The sequence below is a fragment of the Melanerpes formicivorus genome, unplaced genomic scaffold (assembly GCF_026170545.1).
Source record: "Melanerpes formicivorus ecotype bairdi unplaced genomic scaffold, bMelFor1.0.p_v2 SCAF_24, whole genome shotgun sequence".
NCBI lineage: Eukaryota > Metazoa > Chordata > Aves > Piciformes > Picidae > Melanerpes > Melanerpes formicivorus.
This window is the reverse complement of record NW_027142376.1, coordinates 4592835-4610571: the sequence shown is the minus strand read 5'-3', so window position 1 is coordinate 4610571 and position 17737 is coordinate 4592835. Positions and strand designations below refer to the sequence as shown.

Here is a 17737-nt window from a genome sequence, read left to right as displayed (position 1 = left end):
TAAATTGTTCTTTGGATGCTTGTCTGTACATGTATCTGTGGTGTGGTTGTGCAAACTTCCACAAGATGCTAAGGCAAAAATTCTACTGAGCAAAGATGTCATGCCTTGGATTCTTCACCAAATGGCTAGAAGGTGGAAGTCTGTCTCCCTGCCTTCAGTTGTTCTCAATTCCCTCTTCTTTTTCCCTCTTGCTGTCTACCAGGGAGAAACTTTTACAAGTCTGTTAATTTGCTTGTGCACATATTTCTTTCATTACATGTAATTATGTGCCTCAGTTTAATTCTTCTTCAGTGGTTTTGTCCCTTTCACTTTACCTTGAGTTGACCCCCAGTCTTTTTAGCCTTTCCCTGTGTCAGCGTTCATCAATAAGGCTGTTACTGATGTCTCCATTTTTAGCAGGTTCAGTTTACTCCTGCTGCTCATTATTGATATCTTTCTGGTTTACTCTGTCTCCCTTTTTCAGAGGTTACCAATGTTTAAACTACTTCTGCCTTGCTAGCAGGTGGGAATGTTAAATGTCTGTGCTGAGAGAGCCTCACCCTTTTGCATAGTACGTACAAATCCTGCATCTTCTAGCCTAGTAAAGAATGTTAGTGCAGATGCCAAGTGGATTTATTAAACAAGTCAGTCAGGTCCTAGTCTCTTCTGGAAGTGAGGAATTGGCCCTTACATTATTCCCACAAACAAGGATGCTAGATCAGAAAAGAGGTCTGTGTAGTCTCCTGTCCTGTCTGACAGTAGTCAGAAGTGACTACAACAGAAATGTACGTGAGCAGGGCAAGTGTCCAGAAGCACCCTGCCAATGTAGGGCAAAATGCTGGGTTTAGAGAGCTTTGCTCACAGGAAACCACAGATTTTGAAGAGTCCAATTAGGGCATCTTGTTGTGCTTCAGACTTCATGAATCTTTATAGCTACAAACAACTCTTGATGCTCTCTTGCATCCATTTTCCATAGAGTTTGCGTTGCAGATGCTGACAAGTATACCTGAGTCTGTTCTGCAACCTCAAAATTGCCACCCTTGAAGCAAATCTATGGTTCAGGAAGTTGCCTGCTCTTGCTGATTCATTAGGGCTGCTATATCCTGCAGTCCCAGGTCTTTCTGCTCACTGCTTCATTCCAAGACTGTAATCAGTAGGCACAACTTTTCTCACCTTTCCTTCATAAGCAGGGGCTACAGGTATTTCAGGCTTGTAACTGCTTACCTCACTGTTCTGCCACCTGTTGGTCCTGCCTGCATAAGTTCTTCCTGACTTTCATCTGTGCATGTATATGTACCAAGAAACTGCAGTTCACCCTTAGAGGAAAAAACAGCAGCTCCATTAAATGTGTTGCTTTTTCTTTCCTTTTTACACAAAGCTCCAAGCACATGTCAGTGACCTGCAGCTGAAGCAGGTCCTTCATTGCAGTTTCTTCTCTTCAGGCTTCTGTGACCAGGCAAAATGGCTAGGAGAAACTGTTGAGCATAGGCTGTGATTACTGCAAGTTCCATTCATTTAAACTGCCTTTTACATTCCAGAGATCCTCTTCCTAGGATACTGCTTTAGAAGCCTTTTCCAATCAACTGCAGATGACAATAAAGAAAGTACAGCTTATTTCTGGTTCCGGGAGGGAGTGGAAGCTATCCTGCCTTGAGGCTAAGAAAATTAAACCTCTTAGCCATGCTGCTCACTTTCTTTTATGTTTGTGTCTGTTGAATTATACCTCAGATGCATTTGTGCTTGGCTTTTCATTGTATATTCCCTGTAGATATTTCTTACTGAAGAACTGGATAGTTCCACCACTAGGCAGATAGTCTCTTTAAGTGAAAGGACCCATCCAATATGGTGAAAGATTCTTTTCACTGTGGTGGACACTTTTATGTGGGAAATGCATTTTGGTGGCACAGGAAATGCTAAGTCACTGTCTAGGAAGGCAGGTGAAGGAGGTACTTATAATAGCAATAGTTATGTCCTGCTTGGGCTGGAAATCTCTCTCCTTGTGCTGGGGATGACTCTGCAAGTTTTTTTCGTGTCAGCAGTGGGAATGGGACAGCTTACAGAACTTGTGCTTTTGCTGACAGGTGTGATCAAGCCTGTAGAAGACAGCAGGCAGCCTCAGCTGTGTACTGCTCTGAGAATAAGCATTCCAGCAGTCTGTTTGCCCTGTGAGTTCACTGCATGAAGGTGTTCAGACAGTGACCTTCTTGCCTCAAATGAATGAGAAGAGATCAGTCTTCAACTTAATGGAGCGGTATTTTGTTTGGCATATTTCTTATTCCATGGTCAGTACACTCCCTTGAGTTATCCCTTTGCCAGGCAATGCACAGCTGATCTACTGACTTCTGACAGACTTGCTTTCAGCTCTTCATTCCAGTGGCAGAGCCTCTGAAAAACGCCTCTTTGCTGTAAGGCCTTCTCGCTGAGAACATGCACCATGTGTGTTCTGCTGCTCAGAAATGGAGACTCAGGCTTGCTCTTGGCAGCATGGCAAGCAGCTATTCCATTGTAAGGGACACCATAATTTACAGCAGAAAAAGGCTGGAGTGTGTTAGCCAAATGAGCTATATTCTTGTCCATTTACTGTTCAAGATCTCTTTCAGGTCTTTGGCAAGTTCTCTTGCAGCTGCGAGCTCCCTGTTCCAAATCTTCTAGGGAATGGTTTGCTAGTATACTCTTCAGAAGTTTTTTGTATTCTAGATCTTGGTAGGAAGCCTCAGTCTGTACCTCAGCAAGATGACTTCTTTCTTTTCCCAGAATGTCACTTTAAGTTCCTAATCTTTGAAGTGGATTAAATGTGGGAATGGTGCTATTCAGTAGAGCCATGTGGAAGAAAAACATGCTCATGAAACTTGCTAATGACACAAGTTTATGTTCACTTTCTCTTGTATGGTAAGATCCTCTGTAGGGCTGGAACATTATTCTTCATGCTGTAATGTGAAACGAGGTAGAGTATCCACTTGTTGGTTTCAGTGGGGCAACACACATCCTGCACTCCTGCCTGCAATCCCCAGTGTGTTGGCCCGCTGGCACCATTCTGCATTGCTGGTTTCAGCAGGGAGGCACACATCCTGCACTCCTGCCTGTGATCCCTAGTGTGTTGGCCCCCTGGCACCATTCTGCATTGCTGGTTTCAGCAGGGAGGCACACATCCTGCACTCCTGCCTGCAATCCCCAGTGTGTTGGCCTGCTGGCACCATTCTGCATTGCTGGTTTCAGCAGGGAGGCACACATCCTGCACTCCTGCCTGTGATCCCTAGTGTGTTGGCCCGCTGGCACCATTCTGCATTGCTGGTTTCAGCAGGGAGGCACACATCCTGCACTCCTGCCTGTGATCCCCAGTGTGTTGGCCCGCTGGCACCATTCTGCATTGCTGGTTTCAGCAGGGAGGCACACATCCTGCACTCCTGCCTGTGATCCCTAGTGTGTTGGCCCGCTGGCTCCATTCTGCATTGCTGGTTTCAGCAGGGAGGCACACATCCTGCACTCCTGCCTGTGATCCCCAGTGTGTTGGCCCGCTGGCACCATTCTGCATTGCTGGTTTCAGCAGGGAGGCACACATCCTGCACTCCTGCCTGTGATCCCTAGTGTGTTGGCCCGCTGGCACCATTCTGCATTGCTGGTTGTTCAACACTAAGAAATGTTGCTGTGCTTTTTGAAGCAACCTGTGTTGCTTTAGGTTAAATGATCCAGTATCAAACCAGCAAAGGGAATGTTACTTATTTGGAGGTCAGAATTACTGTAACTGGTATTTCAAAAGATACTGTGGAGTAAGAATCCTCAGAACAGTGTCTCCCTGGAGAAACTGGCTGCTCCCGGCCTGGATGAGTGTATTCTTTACTGGGTTAAAAACTGGATGAGTGGCCAGGCCCAAACGGTGGTGCTGAATGCTGTTAACTCCAGCGGGGGGTTGATCACAAATGAGGTTTCCTAGGGCTCGGTTTTGTGGCCAGTCTCTTCAAAATATTTATCAATGATCTGGACAAGGGGATTGAGTGCTCCCTCAGGAGATTTGCAGATGACATCGTGTTGGGCAGTAGTGTTGAGCTGCTTGAAAAAGGCTTTACAGAGGGAACTGGACAGGCTGGGTCAATGGGCTAAAGCCAGTAGTATGAGGTTCAACAAAGTAAAGTGCCAGGCCCTGCACTTGCATCACAACAAGCCCATGCAGGCTTAGGGCAGAGTGACTGGAAAGCTGCTGAGGGAAGAAGGATCTGGGAGTGTTGTTTGGCAGCAGGCTGAATATGAGGCAGCAGTGGGCCCAGGTGGCCAGGAGGGCCAACAGCATCCTGGCCTGTCTCAGGAACAGTGTGGTTAGCAGAACTATGGAGACATGATAGTACCTCTTTACATCCACACTGATGAGTACACACATTGAGTACTGTTTATTTTTGGGGGTCCTCACTAAAAGTAAGGTGTTGAGGTGCTGGGCCATTTTTAAAGGACAACAAAGCTGGTGAAGGGTTTTTAGAGAAGAGGCTGATGGAACTGGGGTTTTTCAGCCTGGAGACTCAGGTGAGACCTTATTGCTCTCTACAGCTACCTGAAAAGAAGGTTGTAGTGACATGGGTATTAGTCTGTACATAGAATCAATAAGTTTGGAAAAGACCTCAGAGATCATCAAGTCCAACCTATCACCCAGCACCTCATGACTAAACCACAGCTCCAAGTGCTACATTCAATCCCCTCTTGAGCACCACCAGGGATGGTGACTCCACCACCTCCCTGGGCAGCACATTCCAATGGCCAATCTCTCTTGCTGGGAAGAGCTGCTTCCTCACATCCAGCCTAAACTTGCCCTGGTGCAGGTTGAGACTGTGTCTTCTTGTTCTGGTGTTGGTTGCCTGGGAAAAGAGACCAACCCCCAGCTGGCTACAACCTACCTTCAGGTAGTTGTAGATAGCAAGAAGGTCTCCCCTGAGCCTCCTCTCCTCCAGGCTAAGCAACCCCAGCTCCCTCAGCCTCTTCTCACAGGGCTGTGCTCCAAACCCCTCCCCAGCCTCGTTGCCCTTCTCTGGACATGTTTGCGTCCCTCGATATCCTTCTGGACGCAGTACTCAAGCTGTGACCTAACCAGTGCTGAGCACAGGGCAGAATGACCTCCCTACTCCTGCTGGCCACACTGTTCCTGATACAGGCCAGGATGGCATTGGCCTTCTTGGCCACCTGGGCACACTGCAGGCTCATGTTCAGTTGCTATCAACCAGTACCCCCAGGTCCCTTTCTACCTGGCTGCTCTCCAGCCACTCTGACCCCAGCCTGTTGCACTGCCTGGGGTTGCTGTGGCCAATGTGTAGAACCTGGCACTCAGATGTGTTAAATCTCATGCCCTTGGACTCTGCCCATCTGTCCAGCCTGGCAAGGTCCCTCTGCAGCGCTCTCCTACTCTCTAACAGATCAACTCCTGCCCCCAGCTTGGTGTCATCTGCAAATTTACTGATGATGGACTTAATCCCCTTGTGCAGCTCATCAATAAAGCTGTTAAAGAGCATGGGGCCCAGCACTGATCCCTGAGGCACACCACTGGTGCCTGGCTGCCAGCTGGATGTGGCACCATTCACCACCACTCTCTGGGCTCAGCCTCCAGCCAGTTCCTAATCCAGCTCAGAGTGCTGCTGTCCAAGCCATGGGCTGACAGCTTGGCCAGGAGTTTGCTGTGGGGGATGGTGTCAAAGGCCTTGCTGCAGTCCAGACAGACTCCATCCCCAGCCTGCCCCACATCCACCAGGCAGTCATCTGGGCATACGAGGAGATCAGGTTGGTGAGGCAGGACCTGCCCCTCCAAAATCCATGCTGACTGGGCCTGATCCCTTGGCCATCCTGCAGGTGCTCTGTGCTTGCCCCCAAGCAACAAGTGATAGGATGAGAGGAATGGCCTCAAGTTGCACCAGGGTAGGTTTGGATTGGACATTAGGAAAAAATGTCTTCGCTGAAAACGTTGCCAAGCCCTGGCATAGGCTTCTGAAGGAAGTGGTTGAATCATCATCCCTGGAAGTATTTAAGAAATATCTAGACTGGATGCTTTTAACTGTAGGAATCTGTTCTCAACTTCAGGAAATGAGAGTTGTGCGCCTGTCTACAGTATGTTTTGTGAGCATCAGAATGCTTTCCCCCTGCTTCTTAATAATAGTAGTACAGTTCTTTGTTGAGGGAAGTGTTAAAATGGTGCTGATGGCCTTTTTTTAGCTGTTTTTCCTCACAGAAAACATTTTGAAGTGTTTGGAAGCTTTAGTAGGAAACAACTTAAATAGGAGGGCTCTGCATAAAACAAATGGAGTACAGAAAAATAGACCCATGCCTTCTGAAATCTTAGCCAGGCGAAGTTAACGTCATTAAAACTACACACTGTACTTAGGAAATGTTGTTTGCTTCCCTGAAGTGAACTTCCAAAGAGGGTTTCCTTGCAGATGATCAGTGGTCTGATCTCCTTGGCCATTACAAATTCTTGTCCAGACACTGGAGTTACTGTTCCTCTAATAGATAGTTCCCTTTTTAGCTAGCCTCAGCAGGTGGATTGGAAAATGAACCTTAATGAGTAAGTGGAATGGAAATAAACATGATGAATTACATGTATGTAAGCACACCTATACCTATGCTTTCAAGTGGGAATACCTTACTGCAGCCTTTCAGTACTTAAAGGGGGCCTCTTGCAAGAGGACAAAGGATGATGGTTTTAAACTAAAAGAGGAGAAATTCAGACTGGATATCAGGAAGAAATTTTTTGCACTGAGGGTAGTGAAACACGGACACAGGTTGCGCAGTGAAGTGTTAGATGCCCCACCCCTGGAAACATTCAAGGTCAGGTTTGCTGAGGCACTGAGCAACCTGATCTAGTTGAAGATGCCCCTGCTCACTGCAGGGAAGTTTCATTACCTTTGGAGGTCCCTTCCAAGTCAAAGCATTCTGTGATTCTCTGTCTTCATGATTACTGTTAATTAGTCTCTAGTTTGTGTGCATCATCCAAGGACAGCTGTCGGAGTTCAAATTACCTTAGTTTATTTTGCACTAATTTCTAGATGCCTCAATTAGTAGAATTTACTATGCCGGTGTAAGTGGACTGTACCCAATAAGACATCTCTAAAGAGGATCATAACCTAGGAGTCAATTTAGAAGTGGATAAAACAGGAAGGGGGTAAGAACAGAGCAGAAATTAGGAGGTCAGGAGAGAGGAGGTCACCACATTGTGTAAACGCTTTTTCAGCATCTTTACCCTGTGTTGTAGTCCCAAATGTCTTACTAGCAATCACCGTAGTACCAGCCAGTGGTGAGGGTGAGGGAGACAGCTCACCTCGTGTTTAGATTGCTGAGTGCTGATTTATTTCCCCAAGCATGAGAAGGGGAAAGCCATTTTTGTTGAGAATTTCATATGGGTAACTGCAAAAGGGAAAGAGGAGGTGGGGAGGAGGAAGCTGTGCTGGCATCAGCCGACCCTACTGCTTTGGGTCAGGAATCACAGAATCATTTGGGTGGGAAGGGACCTCTAAAGGTTACCTGGTCCATGCCCTGCAGAGCAGGAACATCCACCACTAGGTCGGCTTGCTCAGAGCCTGTTTGAGCCTGACCATAGTCCTTATGGACTATGGCTGTGTTACAGAGGAGGCAGAGAACCATTCCAAAACATTGCTGCTTTGCCAAGCTTTTATCAGGTGTGATACCTTTTTGGGGGTGGTGGGGCAGAAGTGTCTTAAATCTGTTCAGTTTCTTTGAACATTTTGTGTACCCTCAAACAGAGAAGCAGGGAATGTAGAAGCATCAGGTGCAAATTCATTTTGGAATTTGAGTGGAAAATTTTCACCAAGGCTGCAGACATAACTTGCAACAAATAAATGAAATACCCTTAAGAATACAGGATAAAACCAGTACATTAGAATTGAAGCTTTTTGACCTTCTGTCTTGCACTAGTGAACTTCTAGAAGTAAAAGATAGAAATGTGTCGTTTAAAATGTGTCAAAACTGTAGTTGTGTAGTTTGCAGTGACAGGCAGTGTTTGCTGTCATTGTTCTCAGCATGGTATCTGTTGAAGCTGTTGAAGAGAAGAATGCACAGTTGAAGAGAAATGACAACAATAACAAAAATACCATTTCCCTGAAACTGGTACTTCATAAAAACTCCACAGAATCCTAGTACCTTGAACCAGTCCATTTGGCAACAGCAACTGTAGATGGTGCAAACAAACAATTTGTGTTTCTGGTTGTTCTCATCAGTTCCTGCAATTGAAAATAATTACTGTAATTTCCTCTATTCAGGTGTAAAACTAGGAGCAAATTCAAGTAAAGTGTTAGTATTTGGCTATTAGGAAGCTGTATTGAAAGCTGAAAATAAGACTAATGCTGTCACTTATAAAATTAGCATAAGTTTAAAATTCACCTGTTGAAACTCGATGTATGAGCCAGGGTCTCCAGTGTGTGTTCTAATTATTTTGGGAAAATGAGTGCTGCTGAAGACAAGAAAGCCTATGGCATCCTGGCATGTATTAGAAGGGGTGTACTTAGTAGGTTGAGAGAAGTTCTCCTCCCCCTCTACTCTGCCCTGGTGAGGTGGCATCTGCAGTATTGTGTCCTGTTCTGGGGTTCTCAATTAAAGAAGGACCTCAGGAAACTGCTTAAAAGTCTCTATCACAGAGCCACAAAGATGCTGAAGGGAGTGGAACACCTCCTCTAGAAGGAAAGGCTGAGGGAGCTGTGGCTCTTGAGCTTGGAGCAGAGGATCCTGAGGGTGGCCTCGTTCATGTTGATAAAGATGTGCAGGGTAGTGTTGGGAGCATGGAGCAAGGATCTGCTCAGGGATCTCCAATGATAAGACGGGGCAAGGGGTGCAGGCTGAGGCAGAGGGTTTCCCCATGAACATGAAGAAAAACTTCTTCACTCTGAGGGTGACAGAGCCCTGGAACAGGCTGCCCAGAGAGGTTGTGGAGTTGTCTTCTCTGGAGACATTCAAAACTCACCTGGATGCATTTCTGTGTGACCTGCCCTAGGTGATTCTGCTCTGGCAAGGGGGCTGGACTGGATGAGCTTTTGAGGTCCCTTTCCAGCCCTAACATTCTGTGATAAGGGATTTGAAAGATTACTTTGCAGGCATCAGTGTTGTATGCGAGTTGAAAGATGACTGTGAGCTTCCAGTTAAGTAGAATCAGACATTAACCAATGGTGAGATAAGCCTGAAAGAAATCAGATGTCTCTATTCTTGCTGCCCATGGAACTGCTGCTTGTTCCCCATGTCCTGGGTTTGGTCTTTGTATGCTGTCCAAACATGGTACTAAGTACAGCACTTTTAATTTCTTTGATCTTCTGCATGCTTTACAAATGCTTTTGAGTTGAATCAATTTCCATATCATTCATGTTAAAATAAGAGATAGTATGTCTAGTCTTTTATACCTGTGAAGCTGTGCTGCACAAGAATTGAGGCTGAAGTAGTGGAAATGGCGCGTTCAGTATTAGAATCAGCTTCAAATCCTATTGACTAAATTTCTCAGGGATTGGAATGTTTAGTGCACGATTCCAAAGGAATGTTCATGCCCCAGAGCATCTCCAGGTTTTAAGCATGTATACTGGGGCAGTGATGTTCATTGTCTTCAGAATTATTTTGTGCTTCTTCTTTGTGCCCGAGTCCTGTGCTCCTGACTGATGTGCCATGTCTCAAGGATTGAGACTTGCTCTCCTAGCAGTTAAACACCTTGCACCACTGCCTTTCCTGTAAAGATAGCTCCTAATTTATTCTTGTTCTTCCTGCTCCTGTTCCTTCCTGGAGTGAGGAATTGTGTGGAGAGATCTGTTTAGCATCTCACTCCTCAGAGGCAGCACACTCACTAGCTGGGTGGAAACTTTATATGCAGTATCTTTGGCATGTAGGAGGAATGTTTTAGTGAAGCAAGTGTGCTCCAGGTGGGATCTGAAGGGAAGATAACTAACCATATTTCTAATGTAGGCAGATAAAGTAAAGGAACAGAAGGTACTATGAAGGTATTTTGCTATTTTGCTCAGTTTGTGCAGCTGTTTCAGCTTGAATTATTTTCTGGGTGCCTCAGGGACAATGACTTCTAGCTCTGGAGGAGCTGAGGTGGACAGGTCAGTTCAGAATGAATGCCAGTCACTGGGGTTGAACATGACAGAATTAGTCTGTCAATTTCCTTAAAGTGGGCTTTCTGACAAGGCTTTTCTGCTCTGCTGAGTCACTTGGTTATAACTTGAATTGTATTCTAAGCCAGTTTGAAACAATGTGAAAGCTTTGTCAGTTGAACTTCTGCTGAAAAAAACCACCACCAAACCCTTCCAAAGGCTTCTTTGGGTTTAGTGTTGGATCTGCTGGTTTAAAATATTTCTTATATCTGAAACTTCATTTCAAAGCAATAACCTCTGGTGGCTTGCATTAGAACAACTGAATAGGTTTCCTGATTCTAGTTGTCTGCCCCATGTCTTGGTGAAAGGCAGTTCAGCTTAAGGTATTTTAGCTTAGGTTAATGAATGAATGCAGTGGCTTAAGAGACTGGTGCGTGTTCCTTCTGCTGCTTCTCTCTCCTTGTGCAGGTAATTACCATCTGACAGATCTGTTAACCCAGTAAGGTAATCTGGTGGCTTCCTAAATTTTATTTGTCAGGTTTCTCTGGTAGGCAAAGTGTGTACTTGCAGGAGCACTAGGAATATAGAGAGGTTCGTCATAGCAGAGAGGTTTTTGAGGATGAGGAGATAAATTGTTTTGAGATGCAATTGTGTTGAGGTTTGTTGCTGATTTGGTTTCCTTTTGGTTTGTTGTTTGGTGTGTTTGTTTTTCATCAGCAAAAGGATACAAGGCAGCTCTAGTTGTGTCAGTGCACATTTTTCTCTAAACTGGGGCCACTACAGCTTGTCCTGGTTTGATCTGCTGGCAGAATTGTGACGATTCACAGTGTGCTCTGTTTCTTAGCTTGCATAGCAAAGCCTGCAAGTGCTGCAAACAGTTACACTGAGTACCTTGGCTGGTGCAGCTTGTGCTGTGAGTAGAACTTGAGACAAGTTATTACACTAACATAATTTTATTTAAATTAGTCTAATTATATCCATCCTGTAGGACTTAGCAGAGTAGCTATCTAGAGGTAGATCTGCCTTGTTTACAAAAACCACCTTGTCTAATGTTGATCAAAGTTGGTTTTTGCTGGAGCAAGTGCTATTTCTTTGTTGCTCTCAAATATTTTTCTAGCTTAAGCAGGTAATTTGGAGGCATCTATACTAATTGACTCTCATTCACCTGATGAAAGAACATCTTTGTGCTTTTTCCAAGTAGTTGAGACGGAAGAATATTTCTTTGCTTGTCTTAGAGGAGGTTTTCATTCAGGTTTTTCAATTAAAATCCAAAGATCAGTCTTTCAAACATGGAAATAAAAATGTTTAGAACATTGATAGGATCAAGGCAGGACCTCCAGTGTTTCCTGTGTTCTGCTGACGTCAAGGTGTGTGTACACAGTATATCAGATGGTTTTAGATGACCCAGTAATTTAAAGCATGAAGGGAGTTTTTAGAAATTTCAGTCTCCAGCTATTTTTCCAGACATTTACTTGATGTTTTACAGAGCAATACTGTCAAGAGTGCATCTGACATGATGTTTTTCTGGACTGTTTTATTAACTGTAGCACTATTCTTGTGGCACCTGGAAATATAAAGAGATTCCTGACTGATTTACTGAGATTCCCTGTGCAGAATCTCTGTCTTAAAATGCACCTTTGCTGTCTCGGAGGTTGTGGCGGATTTTCATTAACATTCCAAAACATTCAGCCATAGTGTTCCAGCACTGTCTTTTTCTTAAAGGCACAGCCTCAAACGGTCACAGTGATGATAATTCAGATCATGAAGTACTGTTAACTTTCTTCCTGGCCCCCCAACAGATAGGATTTTTAAAGTAAGCTGTCAGTTTTCTCAAACACTAATAAGAGCTGAACCAAGGTTAAACAAGTAGTCTGTGCAAAGACTGAGAGAGCTATAGAAGAATAACCAAAAAAAAGACCAGTTTCAGAGACAAACAGCAAAATGTGTATTCGGAGAAAGAATTAGACATGACCTTTGCAAGATCTACCCAGTGGGCCTGGGAACAGAGTTTGGTTATTGAGCACTGTCTCTGTCTATTGCAAGTACCATGCTAAAAACCTCTGCCTGCAAAAAGTGCTGTAGTCTGTTCCTTTACTTGTAGCTTCTCTCAACGCATTTGCCTTTTTTTTGGGGGGTGGTGGGCAGGCCTTTTTTTCCTCTTTTTCAATCTGCACTTCCATTAATTTTTGGTGGCTTTTTTCCCCCTTTTGTTTAGTGAGATAGCCTCCATTCCACTAGGTTGGTTTTGCACTTGTCCTTCCTTGTGTTAGTTTTGAGTATTGCTCCACTCCCTTCAGCCTATACTTAGAATTTGAGCAGCTGTGTTGGTTAAGCAGCCTGGAGTAATTTCCTTCCCTATCCCCACTGTTGCATACCCCAAGTCCTCCATTGTGCTGTCATGGCATTTGTTTCAAGTGGTGAAGCTGACCAGGGAGCTTGCTCATTGAAGCTGTTTCTCTTGGCCAGTTTATTTTGTTCTCAACTTAGCTGTTGTGATTCACTACTCTAGTGCTAGAATGAGGGAGGTTGGTAGGAGTGCGAGTGGGAGTTGCCAGTTAACCTGTTGTGATGGGTTGAGGCCAACCCCCTTCCCACCACTGGCAAAAAATGAGACTCAGACAAATGGATTGCAAAAGTGGTGGAAAGTTTAAATGGAAAGTGATGAATGTTTACAGAGAGACAGAAACACAGTGACAAAAGAGATCCCACAGCACACCCAGAAACATCCCATCCCCACCTGAGGGTACACCCAAGACCCCCTAGGGCTTTTTCTTCCCCCCCCATCCCCACTGCTAGGCTAATCTCAGCTGGCCAGGTCTGAGATTGCCCATCCCCCCAGCCTTGGGCCTAGCTGGTCCAAAAGGCTGGGAGAAAACCTCCCCCCAGTTACTGGGTAGTGGCGAGGGAAGAAAAGAGGAAGTGCCAGGACCCCCACTGAGATCTTATAGGGGAGCAGGGCATTTTGGGATGAAATACCTGGCTTCCTGTGTCCACCCACTGAGCTGGACTTCTTTGGGACACAGGGAGCGTCCCTCATATGAACAGAGCAGAGGGCACCTAGCCCAAATTTCTACACCTGTTACACAAAAAGCTAAGTAGGTGCCTCAGCTTATCCTGTCCACTTACCCTACACTGAGCTGAAGCTGCTGTCAGGTCCTAATTTATAGCTGATTGTTTATTATCCTACAAAGCCAAATGGGTAACTGCTTTCTTTTCCTTTTTTTATCTTTAAATCCCAAATGATCTGCATCATATCTTCAGCCTCTGATAGACAAGAAGCGAAGCTTTTGAATTAGTTGAACTGTCAGAGTACATCTAGGTTTTCTGGGTTTTTTTGTTTCTTTCAGGGAAAAAGTCTGTAATCTGCATCATGCTTTCGATGTGTTTCTCTCTAAGACACTGTTACTGTTTGCAGCTGGAGATTTCTGAAGGATAACAGGTGTTTGTATAATAACAGACTTCTCAAAGTTTGCCTATGTTTTACTTACGATGCTTTTGGTATTGGAAATTGCAGCTTTTTAGGGAAGTGTTTAAGAAAGCCATTAAAGATCAAAAAGTGATACAATTTTAGAGTTTCAGTTACTCCTAAGTTTCTGTATGAGTTATGAAATTCCTTCTTTTTGGTCATAAATTTTTGTGTCAAAAGACCCACAAAAGTAGAAAACACCTGCATTGGACATGCTGCCAAATAAAAGATGAGCAGTTTGGAGTATTTTTAGACCAGCAGTTGTATGTTGGGATCAGACAGTTCTGCTTTTCAAAACCAAATTCTAGGCCAGGATCACTCTCATGACATCTTTTTTCTCCCATCTAATGTTGTCTTATTGTTTTGTCATCCCATGATGTACAGCTCTGTAGATAGAAGTGGGGAGAGCATCAAGACGGTAGAGCGAGTGATCAGTCCCAAGTCATTGTGATAGGATGGAATGATTTCAAATGCTTCCGTCAGCAGAGAGACAACATTCGACTGCAGGAATGTGGGTGCCAAGCTAATTCTGTGAAAGACTGGCTAATTTTTCACTTGCCACCAGTACCCTTTCTAGTGTTGAGCTCTTAAAAATGCTGACCTTAAGGCCTTGTGACTGGGAAAAACCTAATTAAGAAGAACTCGATTTCTAGGGCCTCACAACCTGTTGGAAATTCTTACATTTAATTTGGGAACGTGTCTCAGTAGTCTGCAGGAAATAAGGGTTTGATTGCCGTTTTCCTCCATTGCCAGACACTGCACTGCCCTTCAGTTAAAAAGCCCAAGGGTCCTGTGGAACTTAGAGGTACTTAAACAGCTTATTTGTTATATTCAGTCCATTCTCATTTCCTCAAGTGGAACTTAGCCTTCCAGATCTGTCTGTGAGTCTAATCAGGGTGTTTAAAAGTTAAGAACAAGTTAATTATGAATGAAAGCTAACAAATAAGGTAGAGAACACACCACATAAGACATTTCTCCATCTTCTTCAGATGCATGTGTCTTCTGGATCTCATCTGGGGGAGGCCCACTTGGATTCAAAGGCAGGGAAACATAGATTGCAGTAATGTAAGAAAAAGCTGGTTGGTGAGGCCCTGGATTTCAGTTATCTGCTAGGCACTTAAAGGATCATGTGTTCTGTGGGTGAAGTTGAGAATGGAAGGCATTGACACTCGAGAGATACTTACCTCTAAGAAATGTATAATCACCTCTTGGTCTGAGAAGGTAAGCAACAAGAGCAGCAAAAGAGCTTATAGGAGTATGCATGCTCTGTCAGTTCTGAGTCTGAAGGCAGCACTGTCTGAAGTGGGGATCTGTAAAGCTCTGCTCAAGCTTTTGTGGAGGACAGTCAATCCTTACAAAGGATTCTTTGAAGGTATCTACATGCTTGTGACTACTACCTATCTTGTTAGCACAGTAGGAGATTTTCTTAACTGGGCAACAGTGGGTTGAGTTCTGCCATTTTTTGCTTGGTCTCTACAGAAATAGTGACTGAGTGAATTATACCTACCAAGAGATCAGGAAAAGGTGGGAAGGGTTCAGGTGTTCCTTCTCTTGAATGCTAGGCTTGGACTCGTGTGCAATGTAAAGAGGAGATAGTTACTTTTTTTGTCTGAAGGTGTGGTATTGCAATAGAGGAGGAGAGAGATTAGCGACCTGCTAGTAAATGTGCTTTTAGAGATAAGGATGTTTTTTGAAGGGTCACCTGCCAAAAAACACATAACCTTTTCTATTGCCAGGCAAAGAGGCACTCAAACCATTTTCAGGGAATACTAATTAAAAGTGGTCTGTGGAAGTGTACTTGTTGTTAAGACCAGGATGGTGGGAAATGATATGTCCCTAGGCTATGTCGGATGTTTTATTAACAGTAGTAACAACTCTCTTCTTTCTGTTAGCAAAGGCTACTTCATCCTCTTCTAGTCACGACATTGTACAAGAGTGTACTAAAAATACTGGAAATGCTTTCTATGTTTTTGTATTCATGGCCTCTCTATGTCCATTTCTGATACTTGATTTCTGTAAATTTATTCTCTTGGCAGAAAAATAAGCTATGGATGGGAATGCAAAGTACTTCAGCTCCAGATCTGTATAAACTCTTAATTGTAGGGTTTTTTTCTGTTTCCTGTGACAGAAGTGAAGTAGTTATTTATCATGTTGCAAAGAATTGTGTAGTGTGAGCTTCTGGAGGTTTACTGTGGTGTGACTAACACAATGGTTTAGGTTTGACCAAAACAGTCTGGACAAGAACAGAAACCCTCTAAGAACTGTTTTAAAAAATGAAGTCTTTGCCTGTATGGAAACGATTTTAACCTTGATGAAGTAAGTTTACTGTTAACCTTTTGGCCACATAAGCTTTCTGTTCCGTTTACTTTTCCTAAGTATTATTTTGGTATTATGAGACTTTCTTAAATGTTGGAGTATTTGGGGAAGGACAAATGAGGTTATAAATGGAGCATCCAGGCTGCAGTTTGTACCACCTAGCTTAGCGTGGCAGCCCTGTGCCAAATAATTTCATTTAAAGGGTCCACAAAAAATCTGCTCTGAGCAGGGTATCCTCCCTGGGAGGGGCTGTACTAGTTTGTGTGGCACTTCGGCAGTTGTGACAGATGGTGTTGGAGATACACATGCAGAGCTCTGTTGCATACAGCATCACTTTACAGGATCCTTCAACTCAGGTTGTCAAAATCTGTTAGATGTTCCTGTGCCACACTGCAGGCACCACATCCAAATTTTGCTGGCTATCACTTCAGTGGTTTTTTACACTAAGTAGCCACAAAGGCATGTGAGAGGTGATGAAATCTAATAAATTAATGCCAAATTTATAGTAGTAGCAGACTCTCCTGTTTCCTAACTGCATGAGTATACAAACACAGCAGATGGAATTCTCTGCTCTATAAGCAACTCTAAATCATGGAAGGGTTTTTAAGAGTGCAGTCACCAAGAGCCAGATTGCCCAGGAAGTCCTAGGTTTTCATTTCAGTTGACCACTCCATCTTAGCTGCTTCTTTCCTTACGGTTTTCACTTGTTCTGTAGTTAGTAAAACACGTCTTCTCTGCCTGATGCTTCCATTTCAGCTGTGTTCCACAGGTTAGGGAGTACATTCTGCTCTCTTGTCTGACTCTGAAAGAGCTGAGACAAGACCCTTGTTCCCGTGTGTTTGCTCTAAGGTATTTTTGGGTTTGTGTGTTGGTTGCTTTTTAATCCTTTCAAGAAGGAAGTGTTCTGCTGGACTGATTACCTACATGCAGTTAACCTGTCATTTCATATGATCTGCATGATTTGATTATTCAAGATACTTAAGGATACTTGAGGTTTTGGGCTTGTAGTGCAGTCTGAACCTGGTGGCCTTGTTCTTCTGTTTGATAGCAAACTTGAGTTTGTTCCTGTACACAAAGGGGCTGTCGTGCTAGCACTCCTACCTGTGAGAGACTGAAAGCAAGTCACTGGTTTTAAATGTCTTTCTTTTTTAGAGTTCCCTCAAGTTTTTGCCCAAGATCTTAATCCATTTTGGGACCTGTGTGCCAGTCTGAAACCACCAGGTTACCTGTTAGTATTCTTCCCCAATCCCTTTGCTTGGAATTTGGGGCATCTTTGCCTGCTGTGCAAGAATAGGTTCATCATTTACCTTGCACAAAAGTAACTGTCCTCCTGCTTACGTGACTGTTGTGGAAGCTCTTGGTGAGAAAACATTCTTGCTATGATAGTTCTTTAGTAATGTGTCTGGAAGGTTCTTGGGAACTTCCTTCAGAGAACATTATCCTAACAGTTGTGCAGGTGAGCACTCTGAGAGGAAGGCTGTCAATCAGTGGAGTTTGGATTTTGCTCTAATGCAAATTTCCTTCATGTGACCGTTATTTGTTCAAGTTCTTGGAGCTTCGGGACAGAGAAATCCACCTCACTTCATAGTTCTCTTGAGATTACTGGGAAGCACAAGGTGAATGAATCACTTAGGGCTACCATGCAACATAAAATAAATAAATAAAAAGACCCCCAGACTTCTGGGGCTGATTGCTTGTGGTACATGTGTTAAGGTGAGCATTCATCCTGAGGAATTGCATTCCCGGGAGGCAGGTCTGATAATTCTATGCATACAACTACTAGAGGATTGTTAGCTAAACATATTTCTGGTTCCAACACAAATATAGTGGAACAAAGCCACTAACTTTGTCAAATTGGAAATTGCTGAGAATTGGTCGTTTTTTAAAATAAACTAAAAGAAAAGTTCATCTTGGCTTTTACTCG

The 17737-nt window shown here is 43.9% G+C and overlaps 1 protein-coding gene across 40 annotated transcripts in view; it reads left to right on the top strand.

The window, feature by feature from the left end:
• Window positions 1–17737, top strand: part of CLASP2 (cytoplasmic linker associated protein 2) — a 152324-nt gene that overhangs the window by 64757 nt on the left and 69830 nt on the right. The window lies entirely within an intron of this gene.